This window comes from Ranitomeya variabilis, chromosome 2, assembly GCF_051348905.1.
Source record: "Ranitomeya variabilis isolate aRanVar5 chromosome 2, aRanVar5.hap1, whole genome shotgun sequence".
Classification (NCBI taxonomy): domain Eukaryota; kingdom Metazoa; phylum Chordata; class Amphibia; order Anura; family Dendrobatidae; genus Ranitomeya; species Ranitomeya variabilis.
Genome location: NC_135233.1, coordinates 1058083189 through 1058105551, shown reverse-complemented (window position 1 = coordinate 1058105551; position 22363 = coordinate 1058083189). Strand labels below are relative to the sequence as shown.

The window sequence follows — 22363 nt, the reverse complement described above, 5'->3', positions numbered from 1 at the left end:
GTTGGGGCTAAAGTTAGGGTTGGGGCTAAAGTTAGGGTTGGGGCTAAAGTTAGGGTTGGGGCTAAAGTTAGGGTTGGGGCTAAAGTTAGGGTTGGGGCTAAAGTTAGGGTTGGGGCTAAAGTTAGGGTTGGGGCTAAAGTTAGGGTTGGGGCTAAAGTTAGGGTTGGGGCTAAAGTTAGGGTTGGGGATAAAGTTAGGGTTGGGGCTAAAGTTAGGGTTGGGGCTAAAGTTAGGGTTGGGGCTAAAGTTAGGGTTGGGGCTAAAGTTAGGGTTGGGGCTAAAGTTACGGTTGGGGCTAAAGTTAGGGTTGGGGATAAAGTTAGGGTTGGGGCTAAAGTTAGGGTTGGGGCTAAAGTTAGGGTTTGGATTACATTTACGGTTGGGATTAGAGTTAGAGGTGTGTCAGGGTTAGGGGTGCGGTTAGGGTTACCGTTGGGATTAGGGTTAGGGGTGTGTTTGGATTAGGGTTTCAGGTAGAATTGGGGAGTTTCCACTTTTCAGGCACATCAGGGGCTCTCCAAACGCGACATGGCGTCCAATCTCAATTCCAGCCAATTCTGCGTTGAAAAAGTAAAACAGTGATCTTTCCCTTCCGAGCTCTCCCGTGCGCCAAAACAGGGGTTTACCCCAACATATGGGTTATCAGCGTACTCAGGACGAATTGGACAACACCTTATGGGGGCCAATTTCTTGTTACCGTTGGGGAAAATAAAAATTTTGGGGCTAAAAAATCATTTTTGTGGGGAAAAAATGATTTTTTATTTTCACGGCTCTGCGTTGTAAACTGTAGTGAAACACTTGGGGGTTCAAAGTTCTCACAACACATCTAGATAAGTTCCTTGGGAGGTCTAGTTTCCAATATGGGGTCACTTCTGGGGGTTTCTACTGTTTGGGTACATCAGGGGCTCTGCAAATGCAACGTGACGCCTGCAGACCAATCCATCTAAGTCTGCATTCCAAATGGCGCTCCTTCCCTTCCGAGCTCTGCCATGCGCCCAAACAGTGGTTACCCCCCACATATGGGGTATCAGCGTACTCAGGACAAATTGGACAACAACAATTGGGGTCCAATTTATCCTGTTACCCTTGTCAAAATACAAAACTGGGGACTAAAAAATCATTTTTGTGAAAAAAAAAAAAATCTGTATTTTCACGGCTCTGCGTTATAAACTGTAGTGAAACACTTGGGGGTTCAAAGCTCTCAAAACACATCTAGATAAGATCCTTAGGGGGTCTACTTTCCAAAATGGTGTCACTTGTGGGGGGTTTTCATGTTTAAACACATCAGGAGCTCTCCAAACGCGACATGGTGTCCCATCTCAATTCCAGTCAATTTTGCATTGAAAAGTCAAACGGCGCTCCTTCCCTTCCGAGCTCTGCCATGCGCCCAAACAGTCGTTTACCCCCACATATGGGGTATCAGCGTACTCAGGACAAATTGCACAACAACTTTTGGTGTCCAATTTCTTCTCTTACCCTTGGGAAAATAAAAAATTGGGGGCGTAAAGATCATTTTTGTGAAAAAATGATTTTTTATTTTTACGGCTCTGCATTATAAACTTCTGTGAAGCACTTGTTGGGTCAAAGTGCTCACCACACATCTAGATAAGTTCCTTAAGGGCTCTACTTTCCAAAATGGTGTCATTTGTGGGGGGTTTCAATGCTTAGGCACATCAGGGGCTCTCCAAACGCAACATGGCGTCCCATCTTAAGTCCAGTCAATTTTGCATTGAAAAGTAAAATGGCGCTCCTTTCCTTCCGAGCTCTGCCATGCGCCCAAACAGTGGTTTACCCCCACATATGGGGTATCAGCGTACTCAGGACAAATTGTACAACAATTTTTGGGGTCCATTTTCTCCTGTTACCCTTGGTAAAACAAAACAAATTGGAGCTGAAGTAAATTTTGTGTGAAAAAAAGTTAAATGTTCATTTTTATTTAAACATTCCAAAAATTCCTGTGAAACACCTGAAGGGTTAATAAACTTCTTGAATGTGGTTTTGAGCACCTTGAGGGGTGCAGTTTTTAGAATGGTGTCACACTTGGGTATTTTCTATCATATAGACCCCTCAAAATGACTTCAAATGAGATGTGGTCCCTAAAAAAAATGGTGTTGTAAAAATGAGAAATTTCTGGTCAACTTTTAACCCTTATAACTCCCTAACAAAAAAAAATTTTGGTTCCAAAATTGTGCTGATGTAAAGTAGACATGTGGGAAATGTTACTTATTAAGTATTTTGCGTGACATATGTCTGTGATTAAAGGGCATAAAAATTCAAAGTTGGAAAATTGCGAAATTTTTAAAATTTTCGCCAAATTTCCGTTTTTTTTCACAAATAAATGCAAGTTATATCGAAGAAATTTTACCGCTATCATGAAGTACAATATGTCACGAGAAAACAATGTCAGAATCGCTAAGATCTGTTGAAGCGTTCCAGAGTTATAACCTCATAAAGGGACAGTGGTCAGAATTGTAAAAATTGGCCCGGTCATTAACGTGCAAACCACCCTTGGGGGTAAAGGGGTTAATATCCGTTTTTCCCCTCAAAAAGAAATAATTTCTGCCACTAGTTTGGTGAAAATGCGTGGAGCTGAAGGAAGACAACAGAATTGGTAATGCTGAATCACTTCCCCTTCTTTCACTGCGAATCTCAGATATATTTAGTAGGGGTATTAGAGCGTTTTGTCCCTCCATTGATGGCTGTCTAAATGCACTGGTAACTCAGCTCCCCTTTGGTAGTACAATAAATAGTACCATCTCACGTGTTTTGCATCTGAATCGTCAAAAGGCGCTTCTCCTTTAATTAGGTCTTGGTGCTCTTTTTCAAATCCCGGAAGTGCGGTCCATGCTACAGCGCACGCCGCGTCCTAGAGGTTATAGACTAGATGCCGGTGTCTTCGACGAATACTCCAACCGCGCACAGGAATGAACAGCGTGAGCCCCCCTGAGGCGGAAGCGATCCAGAAGCTCCACAGCTCTACTGGCCAGGCTGAAAGACCCCTTGTTCAGAAGGGTGTCGGCCTCCGGGTTTTGCTGCCGAGGAAGGAGAGAGATGCGAAGACCCCCCCCCCATCCTCCTGCGCCCAGCAGTCAGGAGCTCCTGATCAACTAACAGGTAAATTACTCCACCCACCAAGAAAAACCCTGGTGGGTGGTGGAGGCAGGGGCCTTTTAACCCCTTGTGTGTTCCTGTCATTATCAAAAGATATGAAGCAAGACCTCCCGATAGTGCTGTCAGGAGGGACGTCCTGGAAAAGTCCCTTTATTATACTCACCTATGCCACAGGCACCTCCTCTATTCTTAAGATCGCCGTTCTCCCTCCCTGCTTCATGTGGATGACGCAACGTTGGTCAAATACACAGTGTACAGTGCTCTCTGTGCCCTGCCCTTAAAGGGAACCTGTCAGCAGGATTGTGCACAGTAACCTACAGACAGGGTCAGCTCGGCGCCGTTATACTGATTAAAATGATACCTGGTGATAAAATCCGTCTTGTGGTTGTTTAATCTTTATTTTCAGTTTTGAGTTAATGATATGCTCGTGCTGGGGGAGCGGCCTACGGGGGAGGCCTTCATGTGGTGCTCTGATTAGGTATTCATGTGTATGGGCTTCTGACAGGTCACTGATCCCTCACTAACCTGTCCTCTAGTTTACATAATCAATATCCTATATACATAGTGAAAAAAAAAAACCTTCTGCAGGCAGGCCTCGGCTGTGACACCTGAATTGCAGCATAATTGCATACGTACTCTGCATGTAATTATTATGCTTGAGGTTACACTGATATAAAAAAAAAAATCAATTTGAAAGTGGTGCTCGCCTCGCCTGCGCAGTAGCAGCTATCAGTGTATATAGAGGTGATCCAATAGCTGCTACTGCTCAGGCGCCGGTGGCACCATCTTCCTAGAGAAGAAAAAAAAAAGTCCTCCTCCAAGATGGCGCTGCCTGCGCAACAGCAGCTATTGGCGATCGCCGAAACTGCTACTGCGCAGGCGGCACCATCTTGGAAGAGGACATTTTTTTTCTTCTCTAGGAAGATGGAGCCGCCGGCGCAGTAGCAGCTATCGGATCATCTCTATATACACTGATACCTGCTACTGCGCAGGCGCGGCAGGTGCAATTTTCAAATGGATTTTGTTTGATTATCAGGCATCTAACAGAAAAGTCATCTGTCTTTAACGGTAGTGGATGGAGCTGAGCTCTGATCACTTGTTAACCATTTAGATGCTGCAATCAATCATGGACTGACAGCATTTTAATGGTACTACTGTATACATGCACCTGCTCCAGTCAGCCCCCTCGACATGATTGCGGGGGGCTAATGGGACATCAAGGACAAACATGGGCCTGCAAAAAATGCTTGTGGCTGCCATCAAAGTCCTCCTGCGAAGCTCAGCTACTTGTTGGCTTTTGTAGGACAACTGTAACTATATTAAAAAAAAAAAAAAAATGAAAATAAATATACACTTGTATCTGAAAAATTCAGATCTGCCAAACTACTGATTTAAACAGTATATTGATCAAAATGTCATATGTACCCCAAAATGGTCTCAATAAAAACGTCAAACCAGTGCGTAAAAAAACAATTTTTTTTGTTTGTTTTTTTAAACAAGGTTCTGAATTTTATTTTTTACCACCAAAAAAAAAAAAAAAAAAAAAAAAAAAAAAAAAAGGGAGCTTTATAAAAATGGTATTGCTATAGTCATACTGACCTGGAGAATCCTATTACCAAATCATTTTTATTGCACAATGTAAACTGTGAAAGAACTCTCTCCCCCACAGCTTTTCCTTCACCATTTCACCACTTTTTTCCCGGTTTCCCGTACATTATATGGTGAATGGTGTTACTCAAAACTACAACTTCCCCACAGAATACAAGCTCTCATATGGATGTCGACTGCAAAAGAATAAGTTATGGCTCCTGGAACAAGAGGAGGAAACAAATGACAGCATAAAAACAAAGTACTTTATCTGCAGACAAAATGGCATGTGAATTTGCGGCAGTTTTAACCCTTTGCAAAGGATTAAATGCAAAATGAATTTGGCACAAATTATTGAAAACCTGCGGATTTCCGGCGTGAGATTTATTGAGATCTCATCTACTTAGGAGCTACTGTACCATGCTGTGGATATTCCACACATAAATGGACAGCAAATATGTAAGAACAATAGGCAGAGCGGCGCTGGAGAACTGCCTCGATTCATCACAGCGCTGTACAGGAACGATCTGTAAAATACTCCGTTTGTTACCTTTCTTTATTCACTTCATTTATGTTCTCAGCAATGTCTCCCAGTCCGAAGAGTAATCTGGAAAGACAAATAGTGAAAAACATTAATAAAGCACACGTATTATTACTGAACCACCTTGTATTTGGTAATTACAGATGTAATTTTCATGGATGAACATGTTAAAAGGATTTGTTGGGCTTCCAAAATGTGTTTCATAAATATCTATCTTTGCTCCATAACCACTTTTGTAATTTGCTTTATTCCACAACACTTCTCCCCCTCTAGCTAATCCCTAAATGTGTTTTTACTGCCCTCACATTTGACATTTTGTTTGGGAGGAGTCTCACACAGGACTTCACAGGAGGCTGGGGTTGCACTTTCTCCCTGCAGTGTCCATCGCCCCCCTTGGAACAGGACGTCATCAGGGGGCAGCATTGCAATTACCGTATTTTTTGGACTATAGAACACATTCACACCCCCCTTAAATTTGTAGCGGGGGGGTGGTCACAGGAGGCAGGATCGCTGCTGCAGGGAACGGGCGGTGGCAGGTTACAGGGCGATGCTCCGGGATTTCACAAAATGTGGTTTTCATTGTGGTGGACATCAGAGAGAGACACTGCAGAGAAGCGAGTGCAGCTCCAGCATCCTCTGTACAGCACAATGGAATCATTGTTGCTTTAAAAAATTTCTGAATGAATCCAGTGCAGGATTCTGTACTGTAGTGGTCAGAGTCGCTCTGCTGATCATAGAAGCAACTCGATCATCATGCAGATCGGGGTCATGTAAAATTATCGGCTCCAGCGTGATCCGACCTCTATGAAAGTCAATCATAAGCCACCTATATGGGCATGTAGGTACAAGGAAGCTGAATAAAATTGTAACTTTTTATAGGTGATCTGATACCTTATTCCAGAGAAATCTATGATTTTCTTTTACGAAAATGAGCTGTTCCAAGCTCTGGGAAATACACTGATCTGCATGAGAATCTGCCTCCAGAGATTATTATAAATAGAAGAGTTACCGTAGGCTGCCGTCACACTAGCAGTATTTGGTCAGTATTTTACATCAGTATTTGTAAGGCAAAACCAGGAGTGGAACAATTAGAGGAAAAGTATAACAGAAACATATGCATCACTTCTGCATTTATCACACACTCCTGGTTTTGTCTTACAAATACTGATGTAAAATACTGACCAAATACTGATAGTGTGACGGTAGCCTAGATGCCTTCACTCATCACTTTTTTGCCGTCAGGCACAATCCGGCGAATTTGTAAAAAAACGGATCCGGCAAAAGTTGCCACCAGATCACTTTTTTGCTCATAGAGTTGTATTTTCGATGGATTGTGACGTTTTGTCTGTCATTCGCCGGATCAGTCGAAAACTGTCAGTCAGGCGGCCGGAGACAACGCACAGAGGAACGTTTTTTTGTTTCCGTAAAAAAAAAAAAAAAAAAAAAAAAAAAAAAACAGACCGACAGATCCGGCTTTTGCTAGCATGGAAGCCTATAGCGCTGGATTCGTCAACTGACGGAATGCGGCGACGGATTCCGTTTTTTTTTTTAAACTGAGCATGCTCCGATTTTTTTTCGCATTTTCCATTCTGGTCTGGTCTGGAACGTTGATCTTACTGGCAGATTCTCTCTAAGTGTATGCGAGCTGCTCGCCTGCCTGTTCTCCCAATTACAGGCAGTGTGAGGCCATAATAGCATGTCTGCAGGAACAACACACCTGATAGGGGGTAGTACTTTACAGGATCGGTGCTCTGACTAGACATGGTCACATTTTTGGGGAAAATTAAGTCATGTATTTGCTTTTTGTCGTGGCCATTTTATATTTATTAAAGGTTAAAAGAGAAATACCTTGACAGCATTAAGGTGCCAATAATTGATTACAGTACGGGGGTTTAGGTTCCTAAACATCTGGCTATACATGTTCGGTGTAATAGTCACACTGCCTGGCCCCTCTGTCCAGGATACGTCATCACAAGGCAGCTTTGGCTTCAAGCAACACGTGTGCAGTCTACAGAAGGTGGAGATGCCAGTACGCCCTCGCATCACCCGGTTGATGCCAAAACTGCCTTGTGATGGCACACACACGTCCCGGTAACGGGGGAACAATTCTGATGATCAGGTTTGTATGAAGAAATTTTATCCGAGATAAAAAAAAATTGTGTTTTGACATTTTCAGCATAAAAATGTAAATATAGATTAAAAATCCTATTGCCTTGAGTGAATGCATGACGTATCCCAAGTTTGTTTCAAATCTTGTGCCGGCGCAGTAAGAGTGCAGAACACTTTCCTAAGGACACAGCAGAGTCCTGTAATGCACGAGCGTCCATTACTGGATGAGAAGTAAGACGTATCATCCATATCAATCAAGGCAGGAGGTCTGCGATTCTGCACAAGACAAGGCACAGACCAGCTATTCCCATCAGGCAAGACCGAATAGCCTTTGGGGAGGGAGATTTACAAACGGTGTTTTTTAGGATACGCAGGGGGAATAGGTGTCCGTAGCATAAGTCCTCAATGTCTGATCAGTTTGAATGAGACACCCTTGTGGCTGTGGAGTCGGTGAGCCAAACCATCGACTCCTCAATTTCCCAGACTTCTGACTCCACAGCACTGTCTCACTACTGAGCATGTACATAAAGTGCAGCGCAGATTCAACTCAACTAAACTAAAAGCTGAGATCCTTAGATCAGCAATAAACCAGACATTTATAGGACATTTTATAACTTTCCAAAATTATGACAACTTTTACAGCACATGCTGCATTGTACTAATGTACCCAATTTATAATATATTTTAGAAGGTGGTCCACTTTAAACCGACTCCAAAATGGACACTGACTCAACAGCAGTGGACCCCCCCGGCTGTTCCAATTGTTGGAGGCAGCAGGAACTGATCAGTTAAAAGAGCTGCACAGCTCCGTCGACAGAATAGTGGCCACGCCTGGCTACAGCACATCCAACACCTATTTAACTTAATAGGGAACAGCTGTGTAGTACCCAGGAGCGACCGCTATTCTGTCGACGGAGCTGTGCAGCTCTTTAAAGGGGACCTGTCACCCCCAGGCATTTTTAACTAAAAGCCACCTTGTGCAGCACTAATGCTGCATTCTGCCAAGGTGACCCTTTTAGTTCGGGTCCCTTCATTTTTATAATTTGTCCCTCATACCTCTAGTTTGTCAGGGGGGCAGGTCTTTCCCCCCTGACACAGACGCCTCACAGCCATTTCCTCCTTTCTTCTGGGCGCCGCCTCCTCAGCGTTCAGTTATTTACTCGGCGCCTGTGCTGTGATCTTAGGCCTTGGGCATGCGCAGTTAGTGCTGCTCGTCCAGTGACATCAAATGATGTCTTCCTTCTTGCGCCTGCGTGGACGCGCGGCCTGAGATCTCGCCCTACAGTCTCTTCTGATTTATTCACACTGCGGGGCTGGGAATTTTGGGCATGCGCAGTATTTATCTGCAGCTATCCCTCATCTCCATCTGCCTCTTTCCTAATGTGCAGCAACATAGGCATCTGTGCAGCAACATAGGCATCGTCAGCTCATCCCTAATTGCTGTGGCATCGCATCAAAAATCCCAATGTATGCAACAGCAATTAGGGATGAGCTGACGATTCCTATGTTGCTGCACAGTAGGAAAGAGGCGGAGGGAGATGAGGGAGAGCCGTAGATAAGTACTGCGCATGCCCAAGATTCCCAGCCCCGCAGTGTGAATAAATCAGAAGAGACTGCAGGGCGGGATCTCAGGATGCGTGTCCACGCAGGCACAAGAAGGAAGACATATGTGATGTCAGTGGACGGGCAGCGCTAACTGCGCATGCCCAAGAAAAACGGTAATTAGTTCTTACCGGTAATTGTATTTCCAGGAATCCACCTGACAGCACCACTGGAGGACGTCCTTCTTACCCTCAGTGGGACAGGAACCACAAGCGCTTAAAAGGACCCTCCCCACTCCACCCACCAGTGATTTTCTAAGTACCACATCTGGATGGATGCAAAAAGAGAGTTTATTTACAATTATACACCAATGTTACATCACATTAGTCAGTAGTATAAACTTGCAGTGGGAGGGAACTAGTAGTGCTGTCAGGTGGATTCCTGGAAATACAATTACCGGTAAGAACTAATTACCGTTTTCCAGTCCACCACCTGACAGCACCATTGGAGAATACCAAAGGATGTTTAACTAGGGTGGGACTACTGCATGTAAAACTTTTCTACCAAAGGCTAATTGGTCTGATACGACATCTAATTTATAGTGTCTAGCAAAGGTAGAAAGACTAGTCCAAGTCGCCGCCCTACAGATTTGCTCAGCTGAGGCTCCCCCCTTCTCTGCCCATGATGTAGAAATGGCTCGTGTTGAGTGGGCCCTAAGAGTGTCCGGGGGATCTTTCCCTTGGTCTGTATATGCTATGCTAATCATGTTTTTAATCCACCTAGCAATGGTTGATTTTGCTGCTTTACAACCCCTATTTGGACCACCGTATTGTATAAAAAAGTTAGTGTCCTGTCTCCAGCTTTCTGTCGCCCCCAGGTATTTTAGAACAGTCTCCCTAACGTCAAGGTTATGGTAGACCCCTTCTTTTGCGTTTTTAGGGTGTTGGCCGAAAGAAGGAAGGATTATCTCCTGATTTATATTGGTAGAGGATACTACTTTGGGGAGGAAAGCTGGGTTAGGTTTGAAGACTATTCTGTCGTCAAAGATTTGAAGATATGGATTCTGGATAGAAAGAGCCTGCATCTCCCCCAGCCTTTTAGCTGATGTGATGGCAATTAGGAAGGCAGTCTTAAAAGGAGAGATTGGCTATGTCCATATCTTCCGACAGTAAGTAAGGGGTTTTACACAAAGTGTTAAGGACCAGGTTTAGGTCCCAAGGAGGAGTTGATTTCCTCACAAGTGGCCTCTTTCTCTGCGTGGCCCTGGAAAATCTCGCTATCCAGGGATGGGAGGCTAGTGATGTATCAAAAAAGACACTAAGTGCTGCAATCTGTACTTTTAGAGTACTAGGCCGAAGGCCCTTGTCAAATCCGAGTTGCAGGAAATCGAGGATTCCGGGGATATCTGGTTTCGAAGTATCCACAGGACCCTCTCCCAGAAAGGAACAATACCGCTTCCAGATCTTGTTGTAAATCGCCAAAGTCACCGGCTTTCTGCTTGCCTGGAGTGTGGTAATGACATCTTCTGACAGGCCTCTGGATCTTAGAGTTTGCCGTTCAGGATCCAAGCAGATAGGTGCAGAGAGTCTGGATTCTTGTGGAACACCGGACCCTGAAGTAGAAGGTCCTGCCTGTTCGGTAGTAAGACTGGTTCCTCTGTTGACATCTTGGATAGTAGAGAAAACCAGCTTCTTTTTGGCCAAAAAGGAACCACCAGGATTACGGTTGCTCTCTCGTCTCTTCCTGAGTGTCTTCGGTATCAGAGGAAGAGGCGGAAATGCGTACAGGAGACCTTCTCCATCTAGAGGATTCAGAGAGAAAAATGCTCTGGTCTTTGTGTTTGACCTGGTGGCAAAAAGGTCCACCTGAGGTGTTCCCCATTTCTGGCACAGACTGCTGAATACTTCCGGGTTCAGTTCCCATTCTCCGGGATGTACCGACTTTCGGCTCAAGAAATCTGCCACCTGATTCTTGGTGCCTTCCAGGTGAACTGCCGAGATGGATTTGACAGATCTTTCTGCCCACCTGAATATCTGGTCTGCTAAGTGTTGCAGTGGTGGATGTTTCGGACCTCCCTGGTGTCTCAGAAATGCCACTGCGGTGACATTGTCGGACAGTATTCTCACGTGTCTGCCTCATACCAATGACTGGGCCTGGCACAACACTTTCCAGATCGCATACAGCTCCCTGAAATTTGACGATCTTGCGGCAATCTGAGGAGTCCATTCTCCCTGGTAGTATGTTCTTCCTATATGACCGCCCCATCCGTATTGACTGGCGTCTGTGGTAACCGTAGCACAGGGATCGAGTATCCATGGAACTCACTCTCTCAGGTTTCCCGGTGTGGTCCACCAGGTTAGGGATCTCTTTACAGACGGAGACACAACCATCTTCCTGTCTAGGGAACTCTGTTTCCTGTTCCAGGATCCTAGGACTTCTGTACTCACGCGAGTGGAATTGGCTCCATTTCACACAGGGTATGCATGCTGTCATGAAGCCGAGTATCCTCATTGCCTCTCTTATGAAGGGGGTATTTCTTCTGAACTGATGAATGTGCCTGATCAAGGCCTCTTGTCTGTCTTCTGGTAAAAAAGATGTTCTTAGATTGGAATCCAACATCACCCCCAAAAATTTTATTCTGGAATTTGGGACCAGGCAGCACTTCTTCCAGTTCACAATCCACCCCAACTCCTGTAGGATGGAAAGAGTGAAAGTGCAGTCTATTTTGAGGAGTTTCTGTGATTTCGCCATTATTAGGAAGTCATCCAGATATGGTACTATGGTCACATTCTGGTTTCTTAGATAGGCCACAACTTCCGACATCAGTTTGGTAAAAATCCTAGGAGCTGAAGCAAGCCCGAAGGGGAGACATCTGAACTGGAAGTGATGTACTATCCCCTTGTTCATTATGGCAAATCTCAGGAATTTTTGGTAGGAGATGTGTATCGGGACATCATAGTATGCGTTGCTTAGGTCTAGGGTACACATTACCATGTCCTTGTCTATCAGAGGTGTCGTGGACTTTATAGATTCCATCCTGAATCTTTTGTACCGGACCCATTTGTTTAGTGGTTTTAAATTTATGATCGTCCGAGAGTCCCCGGATGGTTTCTTTATTGAAAACAAATGGGAATAATGGCCTTTGCCTCTTTCTAAGATGGGAACTGGAACAATCGCCTCTAAATTCAACAGCTCCTGGATGCTTGTCCACATGGAGGAGTCGGAGAGCGGGCAGGGTCGGGTTACTACAATCTTTCTGGGGGACTGCTGGAGAACTCTAATTTGTATCCCTGTGCAATCACCTGTAGAATCCAAGGATTCTGGGACACCTTCTGCCAACCCCCTAGAAATGTTTGTAACCGACCTCCCACCTTGATGTCATTTATTTGACTTTGGTGTACCTGCACTTGGGAAGATGGAGTCTCTACCCTTTCCACCCTTGGGATAAGACCACCTCCCAGATTTCCCTTTCCCCCTGTAGTCTGTCCTCTGACTAGGTCAGGACCTACGAAAGGGCTGGTACTTTTTGGTATTCTCCTCAGGGAATCCCTTCTTTTTATCTGAGGCTTTTTCTAAGATATCGTCTAGAATAGGCCCAAATACTTTATTCCCTGAGAATGGGATTCCACACAATTTATTTTTTGACTGGAGATCCCCCGACCAGGTTTTTAGCCATATGGCTCTTCTGGCCACGTTAGACAAAAACTCGCTTCTAGCCGCGAAATGTACAGATTCAGCAGAAGCGTCCGCCATAAAGCCTGTTGCGAGTTTGAGCAACTGCAGGGATTTAAGGATAACCTCTCTGGAAGTCTTGGCTGTGAGATGATCCTCTAAATCGTCAATCCATAAATGCATTGACCGGGCTACGGATGTTGCCGCTATATTGTCCCGTATTATTGCTGCGGAGGACTCCCAAGTTCTCCTTAGCAAACCATCCGCTTTACAATCCATAGGATCTTTTAATTCGGAAGAGTCCTCAAATGGGATTGAGGTCTACTTTGCCACTTTTGCTAGTGGAACATCGATCTTGGGAACTTTATCCCACACTTTAATGTCCTCTGGATTGTAGGGCAGACGAAGTCTAAAATCCCTGGGAATCAGCAATTTCTTCTCCGCTTCCTGCCACTCTTCCAGGATCATGGAACGGATGTGGTTGTTGACGGGGAAGACTTGTCACTTGGGCATGTAATCCGCCAAACATCTTGTCCTGGATCGAGGTCTCCTCTGGCGTATCCTGTAGCTGCATGGTGTTACGCACAGCATAAAGAAGCTCATCTGTGTCTGCTGCAGAGAAGAGATATCTCTTCCCTCTGCCCAAATATCCGTCTCTTTCTTCCTGGTCAGAACCCTCCGAAACCTCACCCTCGGAAGAGGGGCTAGACTCCCTTGGCCTCTTCCGTGAAGTCTGCGGTTCTGACTGAGTTGCCTGGGAAAGATTCAAGCTTGAGATAGAAGCCTGAACCTCCTGTCGAATCATGGTCCTCATACTGGATAGTAGTGTCGTCTGCTCATCACCCACAATTTTGGATGTGCACAATTTGCACAATGGTTTCCGCCAATTTTCCGGAAACTTAGTGGCACATATCGGGCATTTATTTTTCCCCGATTTTTTCCTTTCGGCTGTGGGGATGGGAGGCTCAGCCTAGGATAAATAGATATATGTGTGGGGTACGTAAGTAGGGAAGCAGGGGGAGGGGTGAGCTTTGTGGTATGGCTTTTACATAGCCCACTCACGTGCCCCTGAAGCTGGTCAGTCCCCTCAGGTCTGGCAGTCTCCTCCATAGTGAAGATAATGGGTATTATACCTACCGATAATTCGGTTTCCAGGAGTCCATCCTGACAGCACATTGGAGGACGTCCTCCTCCTCCTTGCAGGGACAGGAAATACAACACGAGAGGTTAAAAGGTCCCACTCCGCCCCCTTTCCCTCAGTGTTTTGACAAGTACCACACCATGGATAGATATACTTTGAAATTTTTATTAACCAAACATATTACAGCATATGCACTGGCATGAATAGGGGGGGAAATAACGGTGCTGTCAGGATGGACTCCTGGAAACCGAATTATCGGTAGGTATAATACCCATTTTCCAGGACGTCCCCCTGACAGCACATTGGAGAATACCAAAGAAAAACTCCTTTAGGGTGGGACAACTGCTTGGAGAACTTTTCTCCCATATGACATTTGCTGAGCTGCCATCACATCTAATTTATAGTGCCTACAAAATGTGTTTACCCTGGCCCAAGTTGCGGCCTTGCAAATCTGATCTAGGGACGCTCCTGCCCGTTCAGCCCATGATGCTGAAACAGCCCTAGTAGAGTGCGCTTTTATCCCTGTTGGGCAAGCTAATCCTTCTGATGAGTAGGCTTTTGAAATTATGGTCGTGATCCATCTAGCTATTGAAGCCTTGGACGCTTTTTTACCCTTATTCTTACCCCCAAAAAGAATAAAAAGATTAGGATCTTTCCTCCAGGGGCTAGTGGCCTCTAGATAGTTTAATACTGCCCACCTAACATCAAGGGAGTGTAAAGCCTGTTCTTTTTCATTAGCAGGGTTCTCACAAAAGGACTGTAAAATTATCTCCTGGTCACGGTTTTTAGCTGAGGCTATTTTAGGGATAAAAGCTGAATCTAATTTCAGAATTATATGGTCCTCTCTAACTTGAAGGTATGGATCCTTGATAGAAAGAGCCTGAATTTCACCTATACGTTTAGCAGTTGTAATTGCTACTAAAAAGGCCGTTTTCCAGGTACGTATTGAAATGGGCATGTCCTCCTCGAGAGTATAAGGATCTTTACATAGAGCCCTGAGGACCAGATTTAAGTCCCATGTAGGAGCTAGTTGTTTTAAAGTAGGACGTAATCTCTGGATAGCTCTAACAAATCTAATTATCCAGGGGTGGGAGGCCAACGGATAATCTAAGAAGGTACTGAGGGCCGAAATCTGGACTTTAATTGTACTCGGCCTGAGCCCCAAGTTAAAGCCAGTCTGTAAAAAATTTAAGACTCTAGGAATATCCAAAGCTCCCTGTATCACGGCCGACCTGCCACTTTCCAAACAGAATTTCCTCCAGATCTTGTGGTAGATGGCTGTGGTCACAGGCTTCCTACTAGCCTTGATGGTTGTGATTACTTCATCTGAAAGACCTCTGGATTTCAAGATGTCCCTTTCAGGATCCATGCTGATAGATGTAATCTCTCTGGGTCCTGATGCAAAACCGGCCCTTGATGAATGATATTCTTCCATACCGGGAGTCTGATAGGATCTTCCACTGTCATAGCTCCCAACAACGGGAACCAACTTCTCTTTGGCCAGAATGGCACAATCGTCAGCACCGTTGCCTGGTCCTCTTGAATCTTCCTGAGCACTACTGGAATAAGTGCTATTGGAGGAAAAGCTTAAGACAGAGGTTCGTTCCATGTTTGGCTTAGGGCATCGACTGCTTCCGGCATGTCTGAAGGGTTGAGTGAATAAAATCTGGCCACCTTCGAATTTTTCCTTGTGGCGAATAAGTCTATCCTGGGCGTTCCCCAACGATGACATAGTATTTGAAACATTTCTTGATTTAATTCCCACTCGGTTGGATAAACTTTCTTTCTGCTTAGATAGTCGGCTAGGATGTTTTGGGATCCTTCTAGATGCACTGCTGTTATTGATAGAACCACGTTCTCTGCCCAGGAAAATATTCTTTGCGCTAGATTTTGAAGCGCCCTGTGTCTGGACCCGCCTTGATGTCTCAAAAAGGATACTGCTGTCACGTTGTCTGATAAAATCTTTACGTGTTTGTCCTTTAGACATGAGTAGTTTCTTCTGAGGGCTTCCCAAGCTGCGTATAGCTCTCTGTAATTTGATGACATCCGACTGATTTCTTCGGGCCACTTGCCCTGAAAGAATCTTCCTTCCAAGTGTGCTCCCCATCCCCACTGACTTGCATCCGTGGTGATTACCACACAAGGGGATGATAACCAAGGGACGCCCATTTTTAAATTGTAGTCCTGGGTCCACCATCGTAGAGATTTTCTTGCCTTTATTGAAAGGAGCATCCTCCTGTCTAGTGATGAACGAGAACGATCCCACACCGAGAGTACTTGCTCTTGTAAAGGTCTTGAGTGCGCCTGAGCCCATCTGACACACGGGATGCAAGCTGTCATCTTCCCCAAGATCTCCATGGCCATTCTTATCATAAGTGGTCTTTTTTGGAACCGTAGAATCATTTTTATTAGAGAGATTCGTTTGTCCCTTGGCAAGAAGGATTGTCTGGTTGTAGAATCCAGGAGTACTCCCAGAAAGATCTTTCGGGTCTCTGGCCTTAGATGAGACTTTTTCCGGTTTACCACCCATCCTAGGTGTTCCAAAACTGCTATAACCCGATCTCTGTGTTGCAGCAGAATGACCCCTGTCCGTGCTACGATGAGAAAATCGTCCAAGTACGGAATTATTGTTATTCCTTGGTTTCTTAGGAAAGCCACTACTTCTGCTACTAATTTCGTGAAAATTCTTGGAGCCGATGCAAGACCGAACGGGAGGCATTGAAATTGGAAGTGGCAGGTTTGGTCCGGAAAACTCACCGAGAATCTCAGAAGCTCCTGAGATGAGGGGTGAATTGGAACCTGATAATACGCACTCTTCAAATCGAGAGTGCACATTACCGAATCCTTGTTTGTCAGGTGAATGGTTGACCTGATTGATTCCATTCTGAATTTTTTGTACCTGACGTATACATTCAGAGGTTTCAAATTTATTATTGTACGGGACGCTTTTGGAATTGAAAATAGGGAGGAATAATGACCTGTGCCTAGTTCCGGAACGGGAACCCGAACTATAACCTGGGATTTGTACAGATCTTGTAGGTCTGAGAACATTGGGGAATTTGTAGCTACCACTGTTGGTGCAATAACCCTTTGCGGTACGCGGGAAATCAGCTCTATTCTGTAACCGTCTGAGATTATTTTGAGGACATAACTGTTGTCTGATATCTGATTCCAGTGACTTAAAAAGAAGCTTAGTCTCCCGCCTATGCCTATGGCGTCATTGCTTTCTTGGTCTATAACTTGAACCAAAAAGGGAGGGTCTTCCCCTCCTGTTCTGGGCGTAAGAACTCCTAAATGTTCCTCTGCCTGATCTCCACTGCTCTCTATACTCCGGTTGTCTGCGTGGGGGAGGGGGGGGGGGGGGGGAAAGTGGCCTTCTCCGAAAGGGCTGAAACCTCCTAGGTTTATCCTCAGGGAACCCTTTTTTACTGTCAGCTGCAGATTCTAGAATGTCATCTAAAGCAGGGTGGATAAAAATCAATGTTTTTTTAAAAAAATCAAAAAAATCGGATTTTTTTGATTTAAATCGGATTTTTTTGATTTAAATCGGATTTTTTTCAATAAACTGCTTTTTGAGGAAAATATTTTACCATCCAAAGGTTCTTCCATCATGAGATAAAGCTGAGTTGTTTAACTCAGTAGAATAAAGGCTGTATATGTGTAACATTCACAATGCCATGCTCTTCCAGAGGTTTCTGTAGGATGCTGACTATCCAACAAGTTTGGGCATGTCAACTGAATGGAAAAAGAAACTAAACCAAAAGTGAAACCAAGCTAGAAGTGTGGAATTAAAGGGGCAGTATGAACAAAATGTGGAGGCTATTAATAGTTTATACAATTAAGACATGCTGCTTTTAAACACCTACCTATTGCCATATAGTAAAACAAAAAAGATTTTTACTTACTTTGGGGTCCCCCCCTCACCCTGGCGTTAGATCGTTGCCCCTAGTTTCGTCCGTGTAACTATGGGCGCACATGCGCACTGCTCTCACTTCTCATTTTAATCGTGATTTATATTAAAAAAAAACCTTTTGATTTAAATCAGTGATTTAAATCATGATTAAAATCATGATTTAAATCGATCCGATTTAAATAGAAAAAAATCTTTTGATTTAAATCGTGATTTAAATCATGATTTAAATCGGCGTGATTTAAATCAATCCACCCTGATCTAAAGCCTGACCAAATATTCTAGAGCCTGTGAATGGGATGGCACACAATTTATTTTTGGATGCATTATCCCCCGACCAAGATCTAAGCCAAATGGCCCTTCGGGCTGCATTTGACAGAGAGCTATTTCTAGCCGCGAATCTAACTGATTCAGCCGAAGTGTCAGCCATGAAGGCCGTGGCTGACTTTATGATAGGTAGGGATGAAATTATATCAGCCCTTGGTGTTTTATTAATCAAATGTTCTTCCAATTGTTCCATCCATAGGAACATGGATCTTGCTACGGACGTGGCTGCGATGTTAGTCTTTATTAAAGCTGCTGAAGTCTCCCAGGCTCGACGTAACAGGATATCATCTTTGCGGTCCATTGCATCCTTGAGGCTAGAAGAATCCTCAAAAGGTATGGATGTCTTCTTTGCCACCTTGGCTATGGGGACGTCTACTTTAGGAATTTCTTCCCATGTCTTGATCTCTTCTGGATCGAATGGAAGACGATTTTTAAACTCTCTCGACATCACCAATCTACGTTCCGCATCTTTCCATTCCTGAGATATTATTCGACGAATATGGTCGCTCACCGGAAACACTGTTCGTTCTTGGTATGTGAGACCTCCGAACATCTGATCTCGTCTAGATCTTGGACGTGGATCTTCCTTTATCTGCATGGTACTTCTGACCGCTTGAACCAGCTCTTCTGTGTCTTCTAACGGAAAGTAATACCTTCTCCCTTGCTCCTGTTCTTCCAATGGCAATTCTCCTTCTTCCTGGTCAAAATCTCTGTATTCTGACTCCGCTTCCGAAGAATCCTCCTGGTCTTCCTGTTCTGGATCCCTTCTTGGTCTCTTACGGGCTGGACTCGGACTGCCCATATCCCGTTGCGACATAGAGGCCAAAGAACTTTGGATCTCCTCACGGATTAGACTCCTCATCTCCGATAACATTGCTGGTTGTTCATCTCTGACAAGAACAGAGAGCTTTCTTGTATGCTTCTGCAAGCTTCACATTACATATGGAGCACCTCTTAGATTTTGTCAACACTTTGCCCGACTTTTTTGCCTGAGAGAGGGGAGTCTGAGTGGCCTCTTTATCCTATAATAAGAATAAGAACGGCTCAGTGTGCGTGCGGGCGTATATAGGTAGTCTGCGCACTGCGCACTTACCCCTGTCTCTTCATTTCTGTCCTCCACACTCTCTGTTGAGAAATGCCCCATATAAATATGTGACTTTATCAAACAAATGAGGGATATAGCAGCATCTGCCACACTCACCCTTAGTCTCCGGCATATTGCAACAGTAAGGCTCGCACCGACCACACAATCCTGTGTCCTGCAGCCAAATCGCTACTCCCGAATTTCAAATCTGGCGCTCCTCACACTGGAAGGAACGCTGGCTGGGAATCTGCAGCGCTGTGTTTTGCGCCTTTAAAGACGCTCACTTCCGCGTTCCACTAGGTGGAACGCACGCTGAGATGCCGGGAGGAGAGAGCGACGAGGCGCGCCCCCAGATATGACGTCACCTTACCTGTGCTGATACCGGAAGTCCTGTCCGGTATATGAGCTCTTACTGTCGCGTTCCACGCTGTGGAACGCTCGCTGCACCTGCTGCTGGCGCCGGATTTTTTCCCCATGCGGCGCCTCTTCTCCTGGCGCCTGAACCGAGAGCCCCCCCCCCCCCCGGGAGGAAGCAGTTCAACCCAGGAGCCCGTCCGCTCGACTGGTCTCTGGGCAGAGGGACTCCCCACCGGGAAGTTTCTGCCTGGGGCTTACTACTGCGGGGGAAGGATATTGGCCTAGCCGCACGATCCCCCCGAGCGCTCCGTTCTGGTGAGTCTTCACGCTGTATAGCGCTGTTCCTCTCGTGTGTCCCTCCATGCAGGGACAAGAAAAACACTAAGGGAAAGGGGGCGGAGTGGGACCTTTTAACCTCTTGTGTTGTATTTCCTGTCCCTGCAAGGAGGAGGAGGACGTCCTCCAATGTGCTGTCAGGGGGACGTCCTGGAAAACAACCTGAACGTATAGCCGAGTGCTCCCTTGTCAGGATGGCCGGCGGCATACAGACCCCCCCTAGTGAGTTTATATAGGTTTTACCTGGTTGATCCTGCCCTCCTTACCGCCACTGCGGTGACCACGCTGTGCCCCTCACCGAGGCCGGCGCTGCTGCCGGCGCCATCCGCGACCGGAAGTGACGGGGCCGTCGCGACCGGAAGTGACGCGGCCGCTGGACCCGGAAGCGGCCGCCTGGAAGCGGTCGCTGGAAAAGCTGCGGCCGCATGAAGCCGGCCGCTGCTTGAAGCGGCCGCCGCACTCACCCCCCGGCAGACAGGCACCCGGACCGAGAGCCCCCATGAGGAGGAAGCAGACCCGACCCCAGGAGCAGCGCTACACTGGGGAGGCTGAGGGACCCCCCATAGCAGGTATCAGCTGCAGATATCTTGCGGCGGGGAAGGGAAAGGCTGGGTCCCCCGATCCCCACCATCTGCACAGCAACGTCGGAGGACATGCTTGCCATTCCTGTCCACAGTGGGACAGGAAAAACACTGGTGGGTGGAGTGGGGAGGGTCCTTTTAAGCGCTTGTGGTTCCTGTCCCACTGAGGGTAAGAAGGACGTCCTCCAATGGTGCTGTCAGGTGGTGGACTGGAAAAATAGATTACAGCGCAGGCGCCGAGTAAATAACTGAATGCTGAGGACGCGGCGACCAGAAGAAAGGAGGAAATGGCTGATGGCTGTGAGGTGGCGTCTGTCAGGCGGGAAAGACCTGCCTCCCTGACAAACTAGAGGTATGAGAGACAAATTATAAAAACGATTCTTTCAGCAGTGGAAGGGACCCGAACTAAAAGAGTCACCTTGGCAGAATGCAGCATTAGTACTGCACAAGGTGGCTCTTTTAGTTAAAACCACCTGGGGGGGGTGACAGGTTCCCTTGAACTGTGCAATTCTGCCCGACACCATAAACAGCTGATCAGCGGGGGTGCCACACACTCCAACTGATAAGACATTGATAACCAAGCCCAAGGTCATCAGTGTTAAAGTCCTGAACACTCCTTTCAAAGTGGTGGCTTTTGTTTACATTGTGAAAAAGTGGTGACAGGTTCCCTTTAAAGGGAACCTGTCACCACGTTTTTGGAAGATGGGATAAAAATAGCGTTAAATAGGGGCAGAGGTGGGCATTACATTAGTGTGTTTGTTATGCGTTTATTACCCACCTAAGTTGCCGAAATACGTTTGCAAAGTCTCCGTTTTCGCCTGTCAATCAGGCTGGTCTGGTCAAAAAGGCGTCTTGTCTTCTCCCAGATTTTGCGTAGTTTTCCGTTGGTGGCGTAGTGGTGTGCGCATGCCCAAAGTCCCGAATCCTCTGCCAGGGGATTTAAAAGAGCGCGCTGTTTGTTTTCATTGGTGATCGGTGGGCGCGGCCATCTTCCTTTGGCCGCGCGTGCGCAGAAGCGGCGCTCTGCTGGCCGCGGCTTCAGGAAAATGGCCGCGGGATGCCGCGCGTGCGCAGATGGATATCGCGGCGGCCATTTTCCTGAAGCCGCGGCCAGCAGAGCGCCGCTTCTGCGCACGCGCGGCCAAAGGAAGATGGCCGCGCCCACCGATCACCAATGAAAACGAACAGCGCGCTCTTTTAAATCCCCTGGCAGAGGATTCGGGACCTTGGGCATGCGCACACCACTACGCCACCAACGGAAAACTACGCAAAATCTGGGGGAAGACAACGCCCTTTTGACCAGACCAGCCTGATTGACAGGCGAAAACGGAGACTTTGGTATTTCGGCAACTTAGGTGGGTAATAAACACATAACAAACACACTAATGTAACGCCCACCTCTGCCCCTATTTAACGCTATTTTTATCCCATCTTCCAAAAACGTGGTGACAGGTTCCCTTTAAGGCCTACTTGTCTGCAACAGATACATATGGTATGGGGTGGATAGGGGCTAAAGAGAATCATTTGCACGGCCAAAAAAAAACAACTGCATGTTAACTCAGGCCTGAATTGGTAATGAAAAGTCTAAGGGTACCGTTACACTAAACAATTTACCAACGATCACGACCAGCGATACGACCTGGCCGTGATCGTTGGTAAGTCGTTGTGTGGTCGCTGGGGAGCTGTCACACAGAGAGCTCTCCAGCGACCAACGATGCCGAAGTCCCCGGGTAACCAGGGTAAACATCGGGTTACTAAGCGCAGGGCCGCGCTTAGTAACCCGATCTTTACCCCTGGTTACCATCGTAAATGTAAAAAAAAAAAACAAAAAAAAAAAAAACAGTACATACTCACATTCCGGTGTCCGTCAGGTCCCTCGCCGTCTGCTTCCCGCACTGACTGAGTGCCGGCCGTAAAGTAAAAGCAGAGCACAGCGGTGACGTCACCGCTGTGCCCTGCTTTCCGGCCAGCACTCACAGTCAGTGCGGGAAGCAGACGGCGAGGGACCTGACGGACACCGGAATGTGAGCATGTACTGTTTGGTTTTTTTTACATTTACGATGGT

At 46.1% G+C, this 22363-nt stretch overlaps 1 protein-coding gene across 6 annotated transcripts in view; it reads right to left on the bottom strand.

Annotated features, from left to right (window-relative positions):
* TDRD15 (tudor domain containing 15) overlaps positions 1-22363 on the bottom strand; it is a 122009-nt gene that overhangs the window by 81310 nt on the left and 18336 nt on the right. For all 6 annotated transcript variants that reach the window (XR_013221984.1, XR_013221986.1, XR_013221985.1 and 3 more), the window contains exon 2: positions 5249-5305. The gene's annotated coding sequence lies outside the window, so the exon portion shown is untranslated. The remainder of the gene's footprint in view (positions 1-5248; positions 5306-22363) is intronic.